The sequence below is a fragment of the Panthera leo genome, chromosome E2, assembly GCF_018350215.1.
Source record: "Panthera leo isolate Ple1 chromosome E2, P.leo_Ple1_pat1.1, whole genome shotgun sequence".
NCBI classification, from domain to species: Eukaryota; Metazoa; Chordata; class Mammalia; order Carnivora; family Felidae; genus Panthera; species Panthera leo.
In genome coordinates, this window is record NC_056693.1 from 10,001 (window position 1) to 34,417 (window position 24,417).

The following is a 24,417-nucleotide window of genomic DNA, read 5'->3' on the forward strand; positions in this document are numbered from 1 at the left end:
GGATCACCTAAGGAGAAGCGAGAAAGCTTATGAAGGTAATTGAAGAGAATATAAAGAAATGGAAAGACATTCCCTGCTCATGGATTGGAAGAATAAATATTGTCAAAATGTCAATACTACCCAGAGCTATCTACACATTCAATGCAATCCCAATCAAAATTGCACCAGCATTCTTCTCGAAACTAGAACAAGCAATCCTAAAATTCATGTGGAACCACAAAAGGCCCCGAATAGCCAAAGTAATTTTGAAGAAGACCAAAGCAGGAGGCATCACAATCCCAGACTTGAGCCTCTACTACAAAGCCGTAAGCATCAAGACAGCATGGTATTGGCACAAAAACAGACACATAGACCAATGGAATAGAGTAGAAACCCCAGAACTAGACCCACAAAAGTATGGCCAACTCATCTTTGACAAAGCAGGAAAGAACATCCAGTGGAAAAAAGTCTCTTTAACAAATGGTGCTGGGAGAACTGGACAGCAACATGCAGAAGGTTGAAACTAGACCACTTTCTCACACCATTCACAAAAATAAACTCAAAATGGATAAAGGACCTGAATGTAAGACAGGAAACCATCAAAACCCTAGAGGAGAAAGCAGGAAAAGACCTCTTTGACCTCAGCCGTAGCAATCTCTTACTTGACACATCCCCAAAGGCAAGGGAATTAAAAGCAAAAATGAACTACTGGGACCTTATGAAGATAAAAAGCTTCTGCACAGCAAAGGAAACAACCAACAAAACTAAAAGGCAACCAACGGAATGGGAAAAGATATTTGCAAATGACATATCGGACAAAGGGCTAGTATCCAAAATCTATAAAGAGCTCACCAAACTCCACACCCGAAAAACAAATAACCCAGTGAAGAAATGGGCAGAAAACATGAATAGACACTTCTCTAAAGAAGACATCCGGGGGGTGCCTGGGTGGCTCGGTCAGTTAAGCGTCCGACTTCGGCTCAGGTCATGATCTCACGGTCCGTGAGTTCGAGCCCCGCGTCGGGCTCTGTGCTGACCGCTCAGAGCCTGGAGTCTGTTTCGGATTCTGTGTCTCCTTCTCTCTCTGACCCTCCCCCGCTCATGCTCTGTCTCTCTCTGTCTCAAAAATAAATAAATGTTAAAAAAAAAAAAATTAAAGAAGACATCCGGATGGCCAACAGGCACATGAAAAGATGCTCAACGTCGCTCCTTATCAGGGAAATACAAATCAAAACCACACTCAGATATCACCTCATGCCAGTCAGAGTCGCCAAAATGAACAAATCAGGAGACTATAGATGCTGGAGAGGATGTGGAGAAACGGGAACCCTCTTGCACTGTTGGTGGGAATGCAAATTGGTGCAGCCACTCTGGAAAACAGTGTGGAGGTTCCTCAGAAAACTAAAAATAGACCTACCCTATGACCCAGCAATAGCACTGCTAGGAATTTACCCAAGGGATACAGGAGTACTGATGCATAGGGGCACTTGTACCCCAATGTTTATAGCAGCACTGTCAACAATAGCCAAATTATAGAAAGAGCCTAAATGTCCATCAACTGATGAATGGATAAAGAAATTGTGGTTTATATACACAATGGAGTACTACAGGGCAATGAGAAAGAACAAAATATGCCCCTTTGTAGCAACGTGGATGGAACTGGAGAGTGTGATGCTAAGTGAAATAAGCCATACAGAGAAAGACAGATACCATATGGTTTCACTCTTATGTGGATCCTGAGAAACTTAACAGAAACCCATGGGGGAGGGGAAGAACAAAAAAAGAGGTTAGAGTGGGAGAGAGCCAAAGCATAAGAGACTCTTAAAAACTGAGAACAAACTGAGGGTTGATGGGGGGTGGGAGGGAGGGGGGGGTGGGTGATGGGTATTGAGGAGGGCATCTTTTGGGATGAGCACTGGGTGTAGTATGGAAACCATTTTGACAATAACTTTCATATATTGAAAAAAAAAAGATATACATACAGATCAGTGGGATTTAATTGACAACCCAGAAATACACCCTTTCATCTATGGCCAACTGAATTTTGACAAGGGTGGACAACATGCCATTGTGGAAACAATGGTCTTTTCAACAAATGGTACTCGACAACTGGCTATCACATGTGCAGAGGAATGAAACTGGACCCTTACCATCACACCAGATACAAACATTAACTCAAAGTGGATCAAAAGCTTAAATGTAAGAGGTAAACATATAAACTCTAGAAGAAATAAATGGAGATAAATCTTCATGAGCTTTGAGTTTAACAATGCTCTTAGAGCTGATACCAAAGCGCAAGCAAGGAAAAAAAATAGATAAATTTAGCTTCCTCAACATTAAAAACCTTTGTAGATCAAAAGCTGCTATCCCAAAAGTGAAAAGGCAATGCCTCGAATATTAGAAAATATCTGCACATTATTTCTCTTGTAAGAGTCTGTTACAGAATATATAAAGAGCTTATACAACTCATCACCGTCATCAACAACAACAAACAAGTTTTAAAATGGAGAAAGGACTCAGATATACCTTTCCCCAGGGAGATCATACCAATGGTGAATAGACATGTAAAGATGTTAAACATCATTAGTCATTATGGAAATGAAGATTTAAACCACAGTTAGATACCCTTTTACACACACTAAAATTGCTATCATCAAGAAAACTACAAAATAACAAATGTTGGCAAAGATGTTGACAAATTGGAACCCTTAAATGTGCTTGTGGAAATGTAAAGTGGTGGAGCCTGTGTGTAAAATAGTTTGGCATTTCCTCAAAAAGATAAAAACACAGGATTACCATATGGCTCAACAACTCTACTCCTAGATGTGTATCCGGATGACTTGAAAACAGTAGTTTAAAAAAAGAGCACGTGCACAAACATACACAGCAGCACTCTTCAAGATAGCAGAAAGGTAGAAACTATGCAAATGCTCCTGGGTGGGGGGATGAATGGAGAAACAAACTGGGGCAGACCCATGAACGGCAATATCATTCTGTCCTATAAAGGAATGAAGTAACATGGCGCGGCCGCAGAGAACAGTACGTGGTTCCTCAGGAAGCTAACACAGACGCCACCTCTGCCCACACGCCCGGAAACTGAAAGCGAAGCCTTGAGCAGACGTTCCTGTTCCCGCGTTCATAGCAGCCTCTTCACAGGAGCCCAAACACGGAAGCAACCCGAGTGATCGCGGACAGATGAATAAATAAACAAGATGTGGTCTCTACATGACGGAATAGGCTCAGCCTCACAAAGGGCGGGAATTCTGACACCTGCTACGACATGGACTGAACCTTTCAGTCATCGTGCGAGGGAAATACGCCAGTCACAGGAGGACGAATACTCCCTTCTTCCCAAATAAACCCATTTTTGCTGGTAAAAACTGGCGGCGTTATTTTTAAGGTAAACAGAACTAATAAATAAGCACACCCGCAGGATACGAGATCAACACACAAACACCATGTGCACATCTACACACTCCTGACCCTAACCCATCAGAAAGAGAAATGAACAGACGGTCCCATTTACAACCGCATCAGAAGGAAAGAAGGACCCAGGGAGGGGAGGGGGGGATCTAAGCAAGGAGGCGACAGGCCTGCTGAGGACAGGACACTGGGGGCAGAAACGGAGGAAGACGCACAGGGACAGAAAGCTACTCCTTGGAGGAATCGATCCTGTGACCACATCCGTCCTGCCCGGAGCGATCAGCAGATGCGGGGCCGTCGCAACGAACTCCCCACGACGCCGTCGCAGACACGGGACTGACACCCCGACCCGCACGCGGAGGCGGGACGGACCCCACGCGGCCAGAGCGGCGGAAGCGCGAGCATCGCCCGGCCACCTGCTCCTGGACCGCGAACGGGACGCGGCGGGAACCGAGTCAGAACGGAGCAGGTACACGGACGCGCGGCCCCGCGGTCCCTCGGCCCCGGAGCCCGGAGCGTGAAGACCCGACAGCCGCGCGCACAGACCCGCGGGGGACACAGTGTCACCGCGCACGAAGCCGCGCCGGGCCCTTCCCCGCGGGGTCCCCTGAACACCGCCCCCCTCAGCGTCCCCGCTCCAGAAGCCCCTCCTCCCCCAGCCTCGCTTTCTCCCCACCTGCTCCTTCCGCGGCGGGTCCTGAGGCGACTGGGTTCTTGTCGGCGTGGACACGGCCCCACGTCCTCCAGAATCCTCCACAGTAGGTCCTAAAGAGACCGGTTCTTGTCCCTGTAGACTCGGCCCACGTCCTCCCGAAGCCTCCGCAGTGGGTCCTGAGGAGACCCGGTTCCTGTCCCTGTGGCCGCGGCCCCACGTCCCCACGTCCCCCCGAATCCCCCTTAGTGGGTCCTGAGGAAGCGGAGCTCCTGTCACGCAGGAGGCGGGCTGAACGAGCGTGCGCGTGCGCGCGCCGGCGTCAGGGAGCAGGGCTCGGGCGCCCCCTGCAGGCGGTGGAGGTAGTGCAGGACTCTCTGGGCTCACAGGTCCGTGGAGGCAGCGCCCCCTCCTGGCCGCCCGCTGAATCCATGACATTTTGGAAATTGAAGTGGAGCCCACTATCCCCCAACTTAGCCAAAAATAGTTAAGGAAAAATTAATGAGAAACTATATGAAATGAAATGTACACACAAACTTTACAACCTACACCAAAATTCACTGGAAACTGTAGATAAATTTAAAATGCAAACACAAGGGGCAGCTCTTCCTGCCTACGGGTCCTGTCCCTGTGCTTTAATAAAATCACCTTTTTGCACCAAAGATGTTTTCAAGAATTCTTTCTTGGCGTCGGCTCCGGACCCCATGAACCCCACTATCACCCCCAAAAACCTCATCATTTGTATGGCACCCATTGTGTGGGGTGATGAGTCTTTTCATCTGGACTCTGAGCTGGTGCAAACTTGATGAGTACTCTTTCCTTCCTTTACCCTCATTTCACGGCCTTTTGAGAAGTATGGTCTTATTGGAACACTTTCATGTCGATCACTCAGGCTGCAATACTCTCAACCGTGGTTACGTGTGGGGGGGAGAAAGCCTGCCTTATGGCTGGAAGTTAGTACCCTGGCCAGAATAGTAACGTCTTTAAGGAACTAAGATTGACTATGAAGCATGATGCCAATAAAGGACCTTGGAAATGTTGGCCTGATACCTTGCTTACAGAGTTCCCAGCAGCCTTACCAGGTGAGTAAAGAATGTCACTTCCTGTTAGGTGCAGGAACCTCAGGATACTGTGGGGATCTCATGAAGAGGAATCTGCCCAAATCTGAAGGTTTTGCAGGCAAGTCTGATGGCAAGTACTTGGCTTGGCTTCTGGCCTAGAGAGGCTCCTAAACTTTCAATCTAGAGGTTCCTTATGAATGGTTCCAGCAAAGCAAACTTTCAAAGACCTATAGGATCAATCACTAGTCTTGCTGAGCTTATGTAAATAATTAGGCCAAGTTTGTTAAAACTGGACTTGTTTTATAAATGAATTAGTCTTGATTTGGCTTCCTCTGGAAATGAGGGTTTTTACAGAGAAAAACAATGTTTCACTAATTCACCTTCATGGATGTAAAATTCTAGCTCTGATAGTCTATAAATATCATTTGCCTAAGCTGGACAACTTGAGATAAACTTGAAAAAAATTGTCACAATAACACAGGTATGGACAATCTACTTGCTTGTTATTCTGTGCAGATAGTAACAGGACCCCATGGGCATATGATTGCTTAAATAACTAAAAATGGGATGGACTCCTCCAATAATTGCATGTGGAAAATCTTTTCTCACTGTAGACCTATCAATAGATAGACTATAGTGCTTTATTTAATTATTCACTTGAGGCCAGGTTAACTGATACATCTCTAAATGAATATGCAAGTCACAGCTTTCCTGAACCTGATCCGACAGTTACCAGAAGGTCTTGTGGACCTTCCTCACAAGAATCTAGTACGCAAGCTGACATGCCTTCTTATTCCTGTGAACCAGTGGAAGGCCTCAAATCTCTCTTCAAATGACAGTAATGAACTGAAGGAAAATTACCAAAGGTTTTTTTTTTATATTTAGGTTTCTCTTTCCCATAGTATGAACCTTATTTTGTTGTTTTTTTCCAGTGTCTTCCTGCCTGGTGCCAAGACTCCTTCACAGCCATAACTTCTAGGAGACAGATGATCCTTTCTACTCAAGGAGGTTCATATATGTTGTCTACCTTGGATTGGCTGTCTCTGCCTGTGGTAACTCCTACATATACATACCTTCCCCAACTGACCAATGTTGACCCATAGGTAGGGACATCTCTACGCCCCTACTCAGCATGAAGAAGTTACCGAAGATGAGACCTTCCACCCTCAGCAACCTCAAGGATTTTAAGGGTCAAATTGCTGGGGGGGGGGGGGGGGATGATGTAGAAAACAAAGGCAGAAGGAAATAGCAGATAAAATTAAATTTCTTATAACCTGCAGCCCATTGGCAAATACTTGAGGCAGGCAGAGTAAAATGTTTCTCCAGGAACTCCCCACTGTCTTAATGCTAATGCTTTGCTAGAGGGAAAAACAACCTTAACTTGACAATAGCTAGGCCTCCATTATCCTGTGAGTCTTCTTTAGCATATAAAATCTCACTGGAAACTTCCCCTGGACTTTACCTCCCCATAGTATATAACCAGTCTCTCCTCATGGTCTTCCTGTCCACGGCTCCTGTCCCTGTGCTTTAACAAAATCACTTTTTGCACCAAAAAATAAATGAATAAATAAATGAATGAATGAATGACACTGTGCTTTAATAAAATCACCTTTTTGCACCAAAAAATAAATGAATAAATAAACGAATGAATAAATAAATAAATAAATAAATAAATAAATAAGTAAAATGCAAACACAAGGGGCGCCTGGGTGGCTCAGTCGGTTAAGCGTCTGACTCTGGATTTCTGCTCAAGTCATGATCTCATGATTGGTGAGATAGGCCCTACATTGGGCTCTGTGCAGACAGTGCCGATCTCTCAAAATTAATAAACATTTAAAAAAATAAAACACAGACACAAAGACCAATCCAAAAAAGAAAAAAATGGATAACATGGGCTTTATAAAATTAAAACTTCTACCCTGATAAACCTGTTCAAAAAACCAAAAGGCAAACCACAAACTGGGAGAAAATATTTGCAAACCACGTATCTGAATTCAGAATGTACCCTGATCCCAAACCCTAGCTCTCTCAAGGTCTTCTACCTCTAGGTTGGAACCCACAAATTCCAGTTAATCAGTCTAGTGCTCTCCCTAATGAGTTCTTTGGACAACCGGGTTCTCCTTGCATCTTCCACTGCCCCAGCCTAAACACATTAACCATTATCTCCAATGACTCAAGGCCCACCCTAACTCCTATACTCATTTCCTAAACCCTCATGCCCTAAACCATTACCACCTGATCTCTCTAATCTCTCAACTAATAAGCACTTATCCCCAAAACCGTCTAAATCCACACCCAATATTGTCACCCCCTTACCACCTAAACAATTACCTTCTCAAACCCTCACTCCCTCACCCTTAAACCATCACTTCCAAATTCTGAACCCACTAGCTCCCCCACACACCACCCACTGAACCTCCTAAACCCTCCCCCCACAAACATCCACCACTTTACCCCCTCATCCACTCACCCATAAGAAATATTTCATCTCAAACCCCATGACACTCTTCTTCCCACCCCCTCACACAAAAACACCCAGATCATAAGGGCATGTGACCAAAAAGCCATATGCCACCAACCCAAAACTGTACACCACTAAACAATAAAATCCTGAAATCATAATCTATAAACCATACTCCATGATACACACATTGTGAACCAGAACCATAATCATAACCAAAGCCAACATATATATTCATAGCAATCTTATTCACAGTTGGAAAACATGCCACAAAGGGCAAATGAATACACAACATAGGGTAGATCCATAAACTGAAATGTTCTTCCAACATATCAAGAAATGAAATAAATTGTGCAGCTACAGAGGAAAACTGAATGGGAGTTCCTCAAAATATTAAAAATAGAATTAATATACCTCCAGGTATATACCCCAAATTTTGAAAACAGGGACTCACTCTGTATTTCTTCCCCCAAATTTGTAGCACCATCATGTACAATAGTCAAAGGCTAAGCTAACCATTGAAGAGTGAATGGGTCATGTATACACAATGGAATATTACCCAGCCATGCAACGGACTAAAGTACTGATTCAGATCACAACATGGATGAACCGTGAATTCACTATGCAAGGGTAATAATCCAACCACAGAAAAGAATATTATAAGATTCTACTTGTTTGGGGTATCCAAAATAATCAAATTCACCTACAAAAAGTAAAATATGGTTGCCAGGCAAAGGGGAAAGGGGAATGGGGAGTTAATGCTTAATATACACAGACTTTCACTTGGTCAAAATTCAAACATTCTCAAGGTAGAAGGTGGTGATTTGTGCACAATGGGAATATATTTAGTGGCATACAACTGTAGACTTAAAATCTTTTAGGAATGCCTGAGTAGCTCAGTCAATTAAGTGTCCAACTTCGGCTCAAGTCATGATCTCATAGTTTGTGGGTTCGAGCCCTGCTTTGGGCTCTGTGCCAACAGCTCAAATCCTGGAGCCTGCTTCAGATTCTGTCTCTCTCTCCATCCTTCCACCACTCATTCTCTCTCTCTCTCTCTCTCTCTCTCTCTCTCCCTCTCAAAAATACATAAACATTTTAAAAACTTTTTTAAAAACTTTTAAATGGTCACTATTATGTCTTATAATTGAACCACAATTAAAATCATGACTAAAGTACTAACACATGTCACAACAAGAACAAAGATTGAAAACATACTAAATTACAGAAGCCACACAGAAAAGGCTGCACAGATTGGAGCCCTCTGTGATCTTTAAATCAATCATGGTTGTGAAGTAAGCGAAAGTCTCAAGAACAGACTTGTGGGTCACAACAGGAGGAGTCATTATCACAGAGTTTGGGCAGGTGATGACACTTGAAGTGGCCTCTGGATTCGATTATAATGAGGAAACCATAATGATTTCCCTGTTTGGGAGTTCTATGACAGTTCCTGGGGAAGGTGTCCTGTTTTGAGTAAAAAACAAAGAAGTATGTCATAAGAAGTGTCAACTGTGTAAAATGACAGCTGGTGAAGCTGAGTGTAGAGATAAAGAGTATTTCTACTGCTATTGCAGGCTTTCTATATGTTGGAAATCGTGGAAACTACGTTACTTCTCAAAACAACTATATTAGTAACATACCAGGAAAGTGTAGAACACATCAAACTTCATGATGGAGCCCAAACCCTACCTGGACACAGTTCACAAGATGCAACATATTACTAAAGGACACTGGGGTAGAATTATATTAGTGGCCACTATGCTGTGGATGTTGTGGATGACCGAGGATATGGTAGAAATGTGCCATTTTCAGTTCCAATCTTCCACCACACCACTCCACCAAAACAAAACAAAACAAAAAAAAAAGTTAAATAAACAAACTCAGTGAAATTGTAGGTACAAAATCAAGATACAAAAATCATTACATTGGACAAACTCATAATGAACCATCAAAAGAAGTTAAGAAAACAATTAGAAAAAACTTTACCACAGACATGAAAAACCTATACCATGGAAATGATAAGACATTGATGAAGAAATGGAAAGATATTATGTGTTCCTGAATTATAAAAATGAATATTATAGAATTGTCATTTTACCCAAAGTTATGTACAGATGCAATGTAATCCCTCCTGATCAACATTCTAGTACCATTTTGCCCAGAACTAGAAAAATCCTAAAATGTGTATGAAACCACAGAGGACCATGAATAGCCAAAGTATCTGTATAAAGAAACACAAACTGGGAGGCATCACATTCCCTGATTTTAAACTAAATTACAAAGCTACAATAACCAACAGTATGCTATGGGGTTAAGAGACAGAAAGACCAATGGAGCAGAGTGGAGAGCCCAGAAGCAAATCCACACATATGTGGTCAATTAATTCACAACAAAGGAGCCAATAATACACCGTGGTGAAAAGACAATTTCTTCATGAATGGTGCTGGGAAAACTGGATAGCCCAAGCATAACACCAGACCCCTATCTTACACACCACACAACAACTAACTAAAAACCCACAACAGTTGAGAGGAAGGAGGGGCACCAGTATGGAGGGCAGGGCTGCTCTGAAGTCAATGAGCCCTGGTGCCCTGATGGGATTCATTCCCAGTGGGGACACTGGTGGGACCTTCAGTGGTTCTGATTTCCTCCTGAGCTCCCCTGATTAAGTATCAGCAAAGACAATGCTGGGCTCAGCTGTCTCCTGGTGATGTTTCCAACTCTGAAACAATGGTTTTGCAAAGGAACAAGAGAATGTGCTTCAGAACTTTCCTCAATGAGGGAAGGAAGAGGGAAATTGAAAGGGATGAACCCTAAGAAGCTTTTCATGAAAGGGCTCCTGTGGGGAGAGGCAAGGACCAGACAGCAGGGAAGTGATGAACAACAGCACACCAAGTGCCTCCCTCGCACATGGGAAAGGCCCTGTTCTGAGGGCACGAGGACCAAGCACCTGCTTCCATGCCAGGGGGGCTCCTTCTCTCAGTCCTGACTGAGGATGCTGTCTTGAAGAGGGGTGTTCCAAGTTTGCATATGCATCTCATGGTTTAGGGTCAGAATCCTGATCGGACACCCCTTGCCCAAGTATGTGATCCAGGTGACACTTTGGTCATCAGACACATCAGAGGTTACCTACAAGGGGGCCCTCCCATGAAGACTTCTGAGAGGTGCGTCAGAGAGGGATAAAATGTGCTGGGAGGGAAGGCACACACCTTACCCACGAACACCATCTCTGGGCCCCTCCAAGTATCAGAGTCTTGGGGGATTCCAGCCATTGAATCCAACCCCTTTCCCTACTCACTCTGACCCCCCCACCCCAGCAACTGTCTCCTCACCCTTCATGTTGGGATTAGAGAAGTTCCTTAACACATCAGGCATTCAAGGAATTCTTGTTGACCACCGATGGGCACAGCTTCTGCCCAGGCACTGGTCCTCCAGATACATCATGCCAAGCAGGCATCAAGGGAGATACCAGAGCAGCGTGGGTAAGCGGGAACAGCATACTGGGCTGGACTAGTTCTAATATTCTATTTTTAACATCTCCTAAGTGCCTACCTAGATACAGGCGCCAGCCAGTCACTGGGATTGCAAAGAGAAAAAAGCCCCACTCTGTGCAGGAAGGGCATTGCAGGGGGCCCACTGACCACAGAGCCCTGAGCATTGCCATGACCTCTAAACACATCTACAGCCGGCCCATCACCAGAGCACCCAGGTCTGGGGTCTTAACCATAAGGCATCTTTCCTCAAAAACACGGAACTAGAATGCCCCACAGCCCACTACAGCCTCAAGTCTCCAGAAAACCCACATATTCTGTTGGATATCTGCAGGCTGCAGGGGGATAAGCCAAGAAAGTGACACCCCTTTAGAGTAAATGCTGAGAAGACTGTCTTCCTCATGCCTATGAGTCCTTCCCTCTGGACGCTTGGACCCCTGGAACTCAGGGCTGGTGAGCAGGGCTGGGCTGAGAGGCTGTCTTTGCATTGTTGTTGATCTTTCATTCCTCAGATGTGGCTTGAAACCTTGGAAATAAATGCTGAGATTGACTTTTTCAAGCGTTTTCCTGAAACAGTGGTTGAGGCCAAAGATGCCTTGATGCTGCCATGGATGGGCCCACAGTGGGGAGCAGTCAGAGCTGGGGACAACTTCCTGCCCTCCACGTCCCTGGGCTGATGCCCCTCACTCATCTGGTAATAGAATTTGTCAGTATCTGCTAGTGGCAGAAGGAGGTGGAATAGGGGTGTCCAGGGGTTGTTCCAAAACTATGGACATCTCTCTACACCAGCCCCATGTACCTAGTGGCTCTGCTCTGCACACTGGATCTCCTTAGAAATTACATCTGGTATCAGATGTTGTTACTTCCCGGTTCCAGCCTCCATGCCAGCTGTCCATCTACTTGTGCTGAGGCCGAGTACAATGTCATGGACAGGAGGCCAACCCTGGGGCTGATCCCCATTTGGCAGCAGCAGGAGACCTGACACAAGCCATGGGAGGGGAGCTTACAGGAGGGTCTCAACTACAAGATGAATCTTTGAGTTGCTGCTCCATGAGTCAGGGCTCGTTTTCTGGAAAAGCCTTCTCGGTCAACTCATATTTTCAGAAGTATCTCATTGGATTTGATGTCAACTAATGTATTATGAAAGGACCTTATTCGACCCTATTAACTTAGATGCAGCTGAATTAACAAACATGGGCCCTATTTACAAAATTCACCAGGTTGCCAATGAGTAGATATCTTGAGGTCAGAAAGTATTGCATCAGGAATCCAGGTCCCCAGTGTCATCCCTTTTCAAACTGTGATGTTTGCAAACTTGCAAAGACATAGGATGTACTTTGCAAGGACCACTGATACCCTTGATCCTCTGAAGGTGAGAAGGACACAAGCTTGAGTTATGGCTGACGAGAACACGGTAGAGATGCCTGGGCGATCCCAGGTCCCACTGGGGCTTTGACACACAAGTCTGCAAGGCCAGGCCATGGCTCATTGAAAAGTAAAGCAATGAGGTTCCCAAGGAAGCAGCCCTGACACCCTGCCCCATCTACTGGCTTTTTTATTTCTTGGATCTGCTGCTCACAGTTTCTGCATCTCTTGCTCATGTCACTGCAGCCAGCAAGCCTCTCCTGCAAGAGCAACCACCTCCTACCTTCCATGGTCTATGTTCCACCCATCCTGCAGCTTCACTTTTTAGAAGACAGCAAAGAAGAGAGAAAGCAGTCAGGAGGCAGTGCCTGAGGGCTGCACCTGAGTGCAAAGGCATGTCATCACTGTGACTGTCTGGACATCATGTGGCTACTTAGGGCCTCAAGATGTCTGGGTTATCCACACACGTCACATGGTCACATGCACATATGTGACCAACTGACTGTGCCTAACTCTTGTTACCCAAAATGTTTGATGTTACAGAGGCTACAGCCCTACATGCCAGGTGACATTTAATCTCCTGAGACTGATGACCCTGAGGAACAGTTGTTTCTGGGCCATCACAGATCTTGTGTCTGACTCACAGAATGAGAAGAACGCAGGGTTTGTTTGCTGCTGCCAGTTGCCTCCATAATTGCACGGTCCCTTGAAGGCAGGCAGGAAGTCTCCTTCAACCTCTGGAGCACTGGGAGGAGCCGTAGCTGAAGGAGGTGGTGAAGACACCGCTTCATCTCCTCCAGGTGCATTGCCGGACAAGCTACCCCAGAGGTCATGGAAGACACAGGCTCATCAACCAAATTAGTATTCTGGAAGCACAAAATTCCTTAAATAAATTTGAATGGCACAGTGAGAAGCAGAGGGGATGAGACAGAAGGAACACATTACCTGATACCAGGGGTGCAAACTGTCACGTGTCCAGTCTCTCTCTGTCACATTAGCCTTTCCTGCTTGTGGGGACCAGAGCTCAAGTATGAGCAGAAGTCCCACATCTGGAAGGGCTCGGAGAAAATGGCATACACTGGCTCCATCAGACAGGCATGGGGACAAGGGTTCCTGGTCACAGCAAACCTGCACAGCCCTGAGTGCTCACATGGACACCCGGCCTATATTGTACCTGATATATTTGCCAGTGCAGCAGCTTTACCCCCAACAGAGAGGCTACAAGAAAGGTTGTGGCTTTGAAGACATGACTGCAGGGAACAGATGACAGGCTCATCTGGGACTTCCAAAAGCAATGTCTATGGAAGGTGGAGACCCCTTCGTGAGACAGCTGGAAATGAGACTGGAGATACCATACCTCTATGGTCTGAATGTTCGTATGCCCCTCAAACTCATGTTAGAATCCCAACACCCAAGATGATGGGGTTAGGAGAGGGGCCTGTGGGAGGTGCTTAGGTCAGGAGGATGGAGCCTCTATGGATGGGAGTGGGGCCTTTACAAAAGAGACCCCACAAAGCTCACTCACCCCTCCACCAAGTGAGGACATGACAAAGAGGTGCTGTCTGTGAACCAGAAAACATGCTCTCACAGACACCTGATTTGTAGGCATCTTGATCTTGGACTCACTACTCACTAAGGGCAGACAGGGGTAACAAATAGATATCTCCTGTCCCCATGAGGAGAAGATTGAGGGGTTCATGCAGCCCCTTGGGCAAGGCTCTGCACTGCCTGCACTCGGGGTCAGGCCCCAGCCTAAACCAGACCCTGCTCTCTACTGTCCTGGGGTGTGTCACCCTGGGCCAGGATGCCCCCTACACCAACATCCCACAGAACATGCAGATGGTGAGGCGGGGGTGGCGGTCTCCAGAGCCCAGGCCAAATGGCATGGTGGTGCGGCTCCCCTCCCCAACCTGGTCTGGGCAAAATCCTCAAACTTCCTGGATGTGGGCAGCATGCAGGGCTCAAGCATCACAGGCAGCACGGCATGCGTGGAAGGGCAGGTGCCACTGCCTGAGGACTCTGAGCTTCACAAGGTGATCCCACAATGCAGTCCTGAGAGATTTTCCAGGGGCCTAGACACCCTTGAGAAGCAGTGAAACAAGAGACGGTGTGTGCCCTGTGCAGAGTGGAAGGGGGTCTACGTGGTGATGTTTCTTCCCAGTGGGCACAAGGCTGCGTGAATGCTCGGTCTCCCACTGTGAAGGCACAGGGAGGAGACTGAGGCTTTCAGAACTAGCTTCCTTCTCTCATGCTGCAAGCCCTCGTCCCATGCTCTGCAAGAGCACTTCCCAGCGAGCCTGTGAGCTCTGCCCCCTGCACCACAGCAGAGGGGAGGAAGGCCCGGAGGCTTCTCTGGTCAGGGCCCCACCGGCCCCTTCTGGACACAGTGCCACGCTGCCCTGTCTCTGTTCCAGTGCGTCCACACGAGGCTCCTGGCGGTCTCCTCTGGGGTCCTCTAGCTTCACTGTGCGCATGGCATCCAGCACAGGCACACAGCTAGGCGGGGCTCCAGAGAAACAGCACTCTGCTTCAGGGAGGACAGATAATTGTCTCATGTTGGCAGAAGAGTCGATTTTCTGGGTCTGAAGTTTGCAAACAAAATCCCTGTCTTTGAGAAGGCAGATTAGCAATGGAATACCTTCCACATGGTTATCTGTGTAAATGATTTGTCCTGAAATCAATCTCTCTGTGTGCCGAACAGCATTCTAGGTGCATCTGTGAGGTGCTTCTGGGTGAGGTTCACACCTGAATCTGCCCTCCCTAGTGAGGGTGGGCCTCGTCCAGTGCACTGAGGCCTGAATACAGCAGAAAGGGTAGTAAACCCCTCTCCACCTGGCTGCTGAGCGGGACCCGGTGTTCTCTGCCCCCGGACCAGAATGTGCATTTGCTGTGCTTGCGCTCTCGGGCCTCCCAGCTCAGGCTCTGACCCCCACCACCAGCTCCCAGGTCTGCAGCAGGCAGGCTGCACATTAGGGGGCTCCCAGCCTCTATAAGGTTGTGAGCCAATTCCTTATAGTACACACACAGGTATACACACACACACACACCAAACACACAAAGGTACACACACTACACACACACACAAGTCCACTTTCACGCCACACTCACACCACACACACACCCTACACACACACACACACACACATACACACATCACCAGCTCCCAGGTCTGCAGTGGGCAGGCTGCAGGTCAGGGGGCTCCCAGCCTCCATAACTTTGTGAGCCAATTCCTTGTAATAAATGTTATACGTTACATTTCCCCGGAAAACCCACACTAAGACAACCATGTTCATTATAAAAGACAAGAACCAAAATTACAGTTGTACTTTCCCAATTTTCACAATTTTATATACACACATACATACACACACGCACATGACACAGTTGGGGAAGAAACACAGCAAAATAGCCTGGTGGTTACAACTGAGTAGTGGGACTCTAAAGAAATATTGATTCTTTATCCTTTATTCTAATTTCTATGTGTGGTATGAGCATAATTTACTTTTTTCAGAAAATAATAAGCATCTGTTTTTTCTAAACTCGTACTGTTCACAGTTAAAGGCATTGATTTACAACCATCACAAACATGGAAACCACCCAGTGTCCATCTACTAGTAAATGAATAAACAAGAGGTAGGACCGTGCATATGAGAGACCACACAGACATGAGCAAATCGCTGATGTGCGTCCCCTCGCATCACAGTGAAGTTCAGATGTCCTGCAGAAAGTGACTGTCCCGTCCCACGACCCCAAAGTCAAGAACAGGGAAAGCTGGTGGACAGGGAGGGAAAGCAGATGTGAACTTGTCTGGCAAGGGGTGAGGGGGTTACTTTGAATGGACATGAGGAGACTCTGGGGGTGAAGGAAATGTCCTGGATTGTGGAGGTGGTCTCACAGGTGTGCACATCTGTCAAAACTTACACAAAAGACACAAGAACAGTAACCATCTGTCTCATGTCAACATCTGGTGAGATTACATGTCAGCTGTGCATTTCATGCTAATGCCTATTCACTCGCTGGTTTGACGGGGTTTGGGGGTTTTCTGCTAACTATTGTTTCTCCTTTAATTTTATTCCTTCCAAAAATGATGATCTGTTATATGTACCAATATTAATATGTTCTTAAACAATACGAGGGTTAGGGCAGTCAAAAACCCATGAATAACTTATGACTTCCCCCAAATCTAACCGCTAATAGCTACTTTTTAGCAGAAGCCTTACTGGTCACATCAACAGTCAATTAGTACGTATTTTGCATGTTGTATGCATCATATGCTGAATTCTTACAATAAAGTAAGTCAGAGAAAGGAAAATGTCATTGAGGAAATCATAAGGAAGAGAAAACATATTTACAGGACTGTATGGTATGATTTTTTTTTAATCCAGACAAAAAAAAACTTTTAAAAAATCAACATCTAAGCAGACCTGCACAGTTCAAAACCCCATTGATTCTATCTGGATAGAGCCTCCAAACTCTCTCCAGATTAAGAATTACTATTTTATGGGTGCCTGGGTGGCTCAGTCAGTTAAGCGTCTAACTCAGGATCTCAGCTCAGGTCATGATCCCAGAGTCATGGGAAAAAGCCCCAAATCGGGCTCTCCACTGAGCATAGAGCCTGCTTGGGATTCTCTCCCTCCCTCTGCCCCTCTTCCCTACGTATGCTCTCTCTCAAAATAAATAATAAACATTAACAAAAATGAATTAACATTTTAAGGGGTATCTCCAGACTTTATATACACTCTTAGCACAATGCTTATATAAAATCACTCCCAAACATGATTATTATTGGGGAAAGAGATGGGACTCTTGGTTGCAAGTGACAGAAATTCAGCTCACAATCGTGGATCACTTACATCTAAAGGTGCTGCAGGTACAGCTAGACCCAGGGGCTGAGAGGCCATTGTTGGGCTTCCTCCTCCCCTCTCTCTGATTGCCTCTGGTTCTGCTTGGGGTTGGTTTCCCTCTCCCGCCACAATGCACAATAACGACAAATACTCTCTCTCACCATACTGAGAGTCTCATGGGAGGACTACAGTTGGGTCTCATGTCCAACCCGTGAACTTATAACCCTGAACAGGATGGGGAGCCATGACCACTCAGACCTGGGCCACCTGCCTGTGCCTGGGAAGGGTGTGTCCATCACCTCACAGAACCTCAGGGCTGGGTGGGAACAACATCTTGGTGGAAGGATGGTGCTGAGCAGGCAGAACCAGCAGAGGTGTCGCTGTGTTAGAGCCACAGGTGAATGTCCAATCACAGTTCATCCTTTGGGGCCATGGTTTGTTGCCATAATAAAGAGACCTGAAATGCAGTGGCTTAATGAAGGTGGACGTCTCTTTACTTCTAACATAACATTGCCAGAGGTGGACAGGCAGACTGTGGGCAGCGTGGCATCTGTGGGAAGGAAGGACATGCTCACAGATTCAGTGGGACAGGAAGTGGCACGCATCAGCTCTGTCACATACCACTGACCAGAACTTAGTCACGGGGCCACTTGCAGCTGCAAGGGAAGCTGGGACGTGCAGTCGCTACCTGAGTGACCGTGAGCCCAGCTACAAGGATACTACATTAAGGAAGGGGAAATAGATAGGAGTGCCAAATTAGGAACTGCCCCCAATGCTCTAGTGTAATTAACACTGTAATAAACGTACTTTTAAACCACTCACCCACTAGAATTTTAAATTGACAATACCCCGTGCTGGCGAGGATGTGAAGCAGCTGGTGGTGGCAAGAAATGGTACAGCTGCTTTGGAAATCGGTTCAGCAGCACCATTCGACGCAGATAGGCACATGCCCTCTAACCTGCCAGTCTCTCTTCTAAGTGTTTACCCAGCAAAACTGAGGGCAGATGTTCACCAAAAGGCGTGTGCAAGAATGCTCATAGCAGCTTTATTGTAACCTCAAATTAAGAACCATCCAAGCGGACAAAGGAATCCCGGAGTGTTCACATGGTAGAACACCACTCAGCCACAGAAAATGAAGGGTTCACGCCAGGAAACAGATGAATCTCTGAGACATGGTTCTGAGTGTCAAGAGTCCCACACAAAAGTGTGCAGTCTATATGTTCTGTCTATCAAGTCTGGTTAGAGGCCCCTCCACGGAGCATTCCCAGTGGGCAGAGGTGGATGGCAGCCAGCGCTGTGCCCTTGACACCCCGGGGCTTGAGGTCCCCCCCGCCACCAACATGCAGGACGTGCTGGCCTCCTTGTCCAGACAGGTGATTGTCCAAACAGGGGCAGGTGGCTTTAGCAGGGGTGGGGGGCATGTATTTTCATTTGTCCCGGTTAATAGGCCAGGTGAGTGCTTCCCTCCAGGGGAAGCTGCCAGATGCTTGCCAGGTGGCCCGACCACTTACACTCACATTGGCACTCAGCTTCCGCTGCTCGGTCCTGCCCAGTGTGCATGCCCATCCGTTTTGGGGCTGAATCCCAAGGAGATGCTCCTGGCATTTCCCAAATGTATATGGTGACAGAAGATTTCACATTTCTGGTGGAGGAACCACACCAGCCTGGGAGGCCCTGCAGATAGGTGGAGATGAGTCCCCAGACACATGGGCACAGGGTTCTGATCCAGATTAGCCGGAAGTCCCATGTGCGGGCTGATCTCCACTTTGGGGAGCTCCCGGAGAAGCTGTCCTTGCAGCCGGCCCTGCCTGCATCCACCTGGCCTCATCTTACCTGCTGGAGAGGATCTGCAAGGCCATCGATGCCTCAGCAGGGTTCTGTTGGGTGGAGACTGGGCATGAATTCCTTGGATCACTTTTGTTTCCAAGACAAGTGTGAGAAGCAGGATTTAAATGATGGGTTATTGTTGGCTTCATTGCTCACATTTTCATGTTCTTCCTTCTCTAATCCAAACAGAATCGAGATTTGAACTTATTTAGGAGATCTGAACATAGACCCTGCTTGGAATTAGAAGCCATATCTAGAACCACCCCACCCACCTAACAGCACACTCATGGAAGACAAGGGACCTGGAGGGTGTCACATCCAGATGGAAGAGAGGTGGGAAACTGCCCACCGACCCTGAGGATTGTGGAGGCCACCTGCAGGCAGGAGGGGATCTGGCCAGGCAGCTGTGTCCTGGGGTGGTCGGGGGTTGGGCTTTGGACAGTCGACCTCTCCCTGGGCTCCCACAGTTCCCCAGGTGGGCTCTGTGGCCCATGGGACTCCTGAGGCTCCCACTGAAGGGGCCGTGCAGCTGTACCTGCTTCTCTTGGGACACCTGCTCACGTAGTGTCCATGTGACAAGCTGGACTGTGAGGGTACCCAGCAGAGAGACCACATGGGGGATAGAGACAGAGACAGAGACTGAGAGAGAGAAACAGAGACAGGGCCTGACCTGTGCACAGCAGGCTGTTCAGAGGCCACATTCCAGCCTCTGCAGCCCAAGGCTTGGCCACAAGCACTGATGGGCCCTGGGCTGGATCACTGAGGAGTATGGTGGCTGCCCCTGCTGACCGGGGACGTTGCGTTGCATCTCAGAGGGCTGCTGGGGCCACTGCAAAGAGAATCATCTCGGGCTGTTGGGGGTCCAGGGCCCTGTTGGAGCAAAGGCAGCAGATCCATTGCCTGGCCCTCCATCCTCAGGACACCCTCCCAACATCTAGAAGCTTCTCTGGGGAGGGCAAGGCTGGTGAGAGAGCCACAGGGATGTATGCTGCCAAGGGCAGCTGAGGTTGAACCACGGAACTAGACTTTGCTGGGGTCACCTACCACTGCATCCAAAACACAGAAATGCCCAGATGGAAGCTACAGCATGTATTGTTTTGCACGATTCTGTGCTTGGTAAGTGGGTCCCTGCTGATTTCCCTGGGCCCCGGCAGGCCTGAGTGGGGTGCCTGGGGCTCCACACATGTAAGACTCAACTTCTGCCTGTTTCAGATTCCACGTGTAAGTGAGACCACGCAGCCTTTTCCTTGTGTGTCTGGCTTATTTCACTCAGCATAACGTCCTCCAGATCTGCCTGTTCTTTTTTACAGCTGAGCAATATTCATTCATATATGCATCACTCACTGGATGGACACTTAACCTGTTTCCATGATGGGCCATTGTGAACAATGCTGCCATGAATGTGGGGGTGAGGAGATCTCTTCCAGACAGCGATTTCCTTTCCTTCGGGTAAATCCCCAGGAGGGGATTTATGGACCATCAGATGGTTCTATTTTTAACTTTTTGAGGACTCTTCATGCTGTTCTCCACAGTGACTACACCAGTTTGCATTCCCACCAGGAGGGTTCCTTCTTCTTCACATCCTCATCAATACTTGTTATTTTAAAATAATGATGATTTCAACAGTGCCCTCATTGCCTCATTGTCAGTAAAGAGCCAGGATGCTTCCAGGGAGCTGGGCAGTCTTTTGGCCTGGGAGGAAATAGCCAGAATGTCCTGAAATTCACTGAGTGTGGTGAGGCTCTCCTGGCCACCCACTTCCCCCACCCCCACCCCCGAGCTGAACTGCTGGCTTATAGGAATACTTGGCAGGAAGTTAGGGACAGGGGATGGAAGGCAGACAGAAAGAGATGAGAGGCTCAGAAACAGGGAAGATGCTGGAGAGCAGGTGTTGTGTGGGGTAGGGAGGCCAGGCTGGAAACGGGTCCCTGCCACCTGTGCTGCTCTGAGCAGGTGGGTTCAAGAGGTACTGTCACCATCCATCGGGTGGAAGCGATGACTTCCCAGCCACCGTGAACCTTTATGGGCAGAGGGGCCATTAGACATGTTGGTGTGTCTCAGGAGGGCTAACCCTAACCTGATCCAGGCCCTGAAACTGCAGATTCTGTGACCGTTTGTAATGATTCATGCCAACAGCCTTTTAGTGTCCATAGGTGTTTCCTCTGTCCGCAATCACAGTAGCAATCCCGTGAGCATCAGGTCTGACGGTCCCAAGAATGTAAAGGCACACGGCTTCTTCCAAGTTTCACCGGCTCTTCCATTTCTCTGCTTGTTTCACAGACACCAGGAAAAGGGAGGACAGGAGCAGAGCAGAGACACCGCTGAGGGCAGAGCAGCACCTGTTTGGAGGTCCCACAGCTGCCCACAGCCGCGTGGAAGAACCATCTTGTCACTCATGCAGACCTTCCCTCCAGGGAGGGCATTACAGGACAACAAATCAGAAGTTCCATTCTTGGGCTTTCTTCTGAGGTAAACCTCCAGCAATGTAGGATCTGAATCCAGAAAGATCCTGAGGGAAATTCTCCTCTTCATGTTCCAAGTTGGATTAGAGCTTCCCTGGCTCCAGTCTTGTTGTGCAGCCTCTCAGGGTGTCAGTGGCTCAGCTGCACCTGCTGTAGGCCTAGACACCCGTTCTTCCTTCCTGGGAGGTGGTGCCCCGGGGTCCTTCCCTGCCAGTGCACCGGGTCTCCCCAGGAGGGCTCGGCCTCATCTCTTCCTTGCAATTTGCAGTGTCCTGTGACAGGGGTAAGGGGGTGTAAGGTCTCCAATCCAGGGTCACCAACAGACCGGGTGGGGGCACTTGATGCCGACAGAATCCAAAGGCAGAGATGTGAGTGGAAATGACACAAGAAAGTAATTCATTTCAGTGATGACACCAGGAAGACAAGAGACCAACATCTCAGAGACTATATCCCAGGAGCTGAAAATGAATCCTGGCTTATGTTAGGAAAATGTAAGACAGAGGCCCCTGGCTGCATGCAGGGGAACTGAAGATGGATGGGTGCGCGCAGGGGGGCAGGTGTGTGCGTGAAGGGGAAAAGTGAGTACGTGCAGGGGGGCCAGTGGATGTGTTCAAGGAGGCAGGGGCAGGTGGGTGCATGCAGGGAGTGGGAGGGAGCATGTGGGGCAACAGATGGGTGGGTTCAGGGAGGCAGAGGTGCATGCAGGGACATGTGGGTGTGGAGAGAGGGGCAGTGAGGTAGGGCTGTGCATGAGAGAGGTAGGTGGGTGCATGTGGGGACCATGTGGGTGTGCACAGGGAGGTGAAAGTGGTTGGGTGCATGTAAGAGGGCAGGTGGGTGCATGCAGGGGGAGTGAAGGTGGGTGAGTGGGTGCAGGGGGGAAGATGGGTACAGGAAGGGGGCATCGGGGTGAATGGATACATGCAGGGGGCACACGGGTGCATGGAGAAGGGCTGGGGGTCAGGTGGGTGCATGTATGTTGGCAGGTTGGTGCAGGCACAGGGGCTGGTGAATGTGTGAAGGGAGGCAGTGGGGCAGGTGGGTGTATGCTGGGTGGTACTGGGCACACAACTGTGCAGGGGGGCAGGGGGGCAAATATCTGTGTGCAGATGTACAGAAAGAGGGGTGGATGTGCTCAGGGGGGCAGGTGGGTGAGTGGGTACATGCAGGTGGAGTGAAGGCAGATGAGTGCGTGCAGTGGGGCAGGGGGCAGGTGGGTGTGTGTAGAGGGGCAGGTGGGTGCATGCAGGGTGCAGGTGGGTACATGCAGGGGGCCAGGTGGATGTATGCATGGGGGTGGATGCATGCAGGTGGGTGGTGTACAGGGGGGCCACGTGGTGTTCGGGGCTCAGTTCTTCCGGTACAAACCCAACTGAACGGTGCCAGCAGGAATAAAGTGCTTCCTGGAAAGAAAAGCCTCAGTGTCATGACTCCCTGTGAGAATCCTGCTACAATAAGGGTGTCGCCCTTTTAGAACAGAAGAACGACTAAATCTCAAGAAACTCTTACCAAAAGAGAAGACACACACTTAAATCCTCATAACAACCATACCCTCATTTACTATGCTTGCCTGACAACAACACTAAACTTGCCTTCCCACCACCCAAAATCTTTTGGTCTTTAGCTGAAGATAGCATTTAGGGTGAGGACTGGGCCACATCGGGGAGTTACTCCGTTTTCCTGCGTATCTGCCATATACAGGACATATGCAAGTTAACTTCTGTTTGTTTTTCTCCTGTTAGTCTATTCAGCAATAAAAGCAAATGAACCATCACCCCATACAAAGACATGGATGAACCTTACCTGTATCCTTCTAAGTGAAGGACTCCTGTCTGAAAAGGCTACATACTATGTGATCCCATTCATAGGGGATTCTGGAAAAGGCAAAACTAGAGATGATAAAAGGATCAAGTGGTAGGGGTTTGAAGTATTCCATGGTATTTGAGTGATTTATACCTGCCACTATGCATTTGTCAAAACCCAAGCATTTTTACATCCAAAAGAGTAAATCATAATCCTCTAAAATAAAGTTATTTAGGATGTGGGAGTGTCACAGGATGGTGTAGGGGCCAAGGGTAGGTCACCCCAAATGTGCCACTTTGGCATATTGATTACATTTTTTTTAATTTTCAAATTTATTCATATTTGAGAGAGAATGAGCAGAGGAGAGGCAGAGAGAAAGGAAGACGCAGAATCTGAAGCAGGCTCCAGGCTCTGAACTGTCAGCACAGAGCCCAACATAAGCCTTGAACTCGGGAATGGCGAGAAGTCAGACACTTAACTGATAACCTTGCTGGATAGAGTACTCTTGGTTGCAGGGTAGTGGGGGGGGGGGCGGCGGGGGGGGGGGGGACGGGGATTCTTCAGCATCTTGAATACATCATGCCACTTCCTTCTGGCCTGCAAAGTTTCTGCTGAAAAATCAGCTGATAGCCTTATTGATTTCCCTTGCAGATAACTGTTTTCTTTTCTCTTGCTGCCTTTAGAATTCTCTCTTTATCATTTTTTGCCATTTTAATACTATGTGTCTTGATGTGGACCTCCTTGGGTTGATTTTGTTGGAGGCCCTCTGTATGTCTTGGATCTGGATTTCTGTTTCCTTCCCCAGATTCAGGAAGTTTTCAGCTATTATTTCTTCAAATATATTTTCTGCCCTCTTTTATCTCTTCTTCTGGGATCCCTATAATGTGAATGTTATGATGCTTGATGGTGTCACTGAGTTCCCTTAATCCATTTTCATTCTTCATTATTCTTTTTTCTCTCTCCTGTTCAGCTTGATTACTTTCCACTACTCTGCCCTCCAGGTTGCTGATCCATTCTTCTGCTTCCTCTAGTCTACTATTTATTCCCTCTAG

General features: G+C 47.7%; 1 protein-coding gene across 20 annotated transcripts in view; it reads right to left on the reverse strand.

Moving 5' to 3' along the window:
• Positions 1-17,185: 17,185 nt before the first annotated feature.
• LOC122209048 (tigger transposable element-derived protein 1-like) overlaps positions 17,186-24,417 on the reverse strand; it is a 35,662-nt gene continuing 28,430 nt past the window's right edge. For 16 of the 20 annotated variants that reach the window (XR_006197425.1, XR_006197424.1, XR_006197426.1 and 13 more), the window contains 3 exons: positions 19,771-19,970; positions 19,107-19,276; positions 18,302-18,947 (listed from right to left, as the gene is read on the reverse strand). The gene's annotated coding sequence lies outside the window, so the exon portion shown is untranslated. Of the gene's footprint in view, positions 17,824-18,301; positions 18,948-19,106; positions 19,277-19,770; positions 19,971-24,417 lie in introns of those variants that run through there. The other 4 variants (XM_042920612.1, XM_042920614.1, XM_042920611.1 and 1 more) reach the window with 4 other exon arrangements.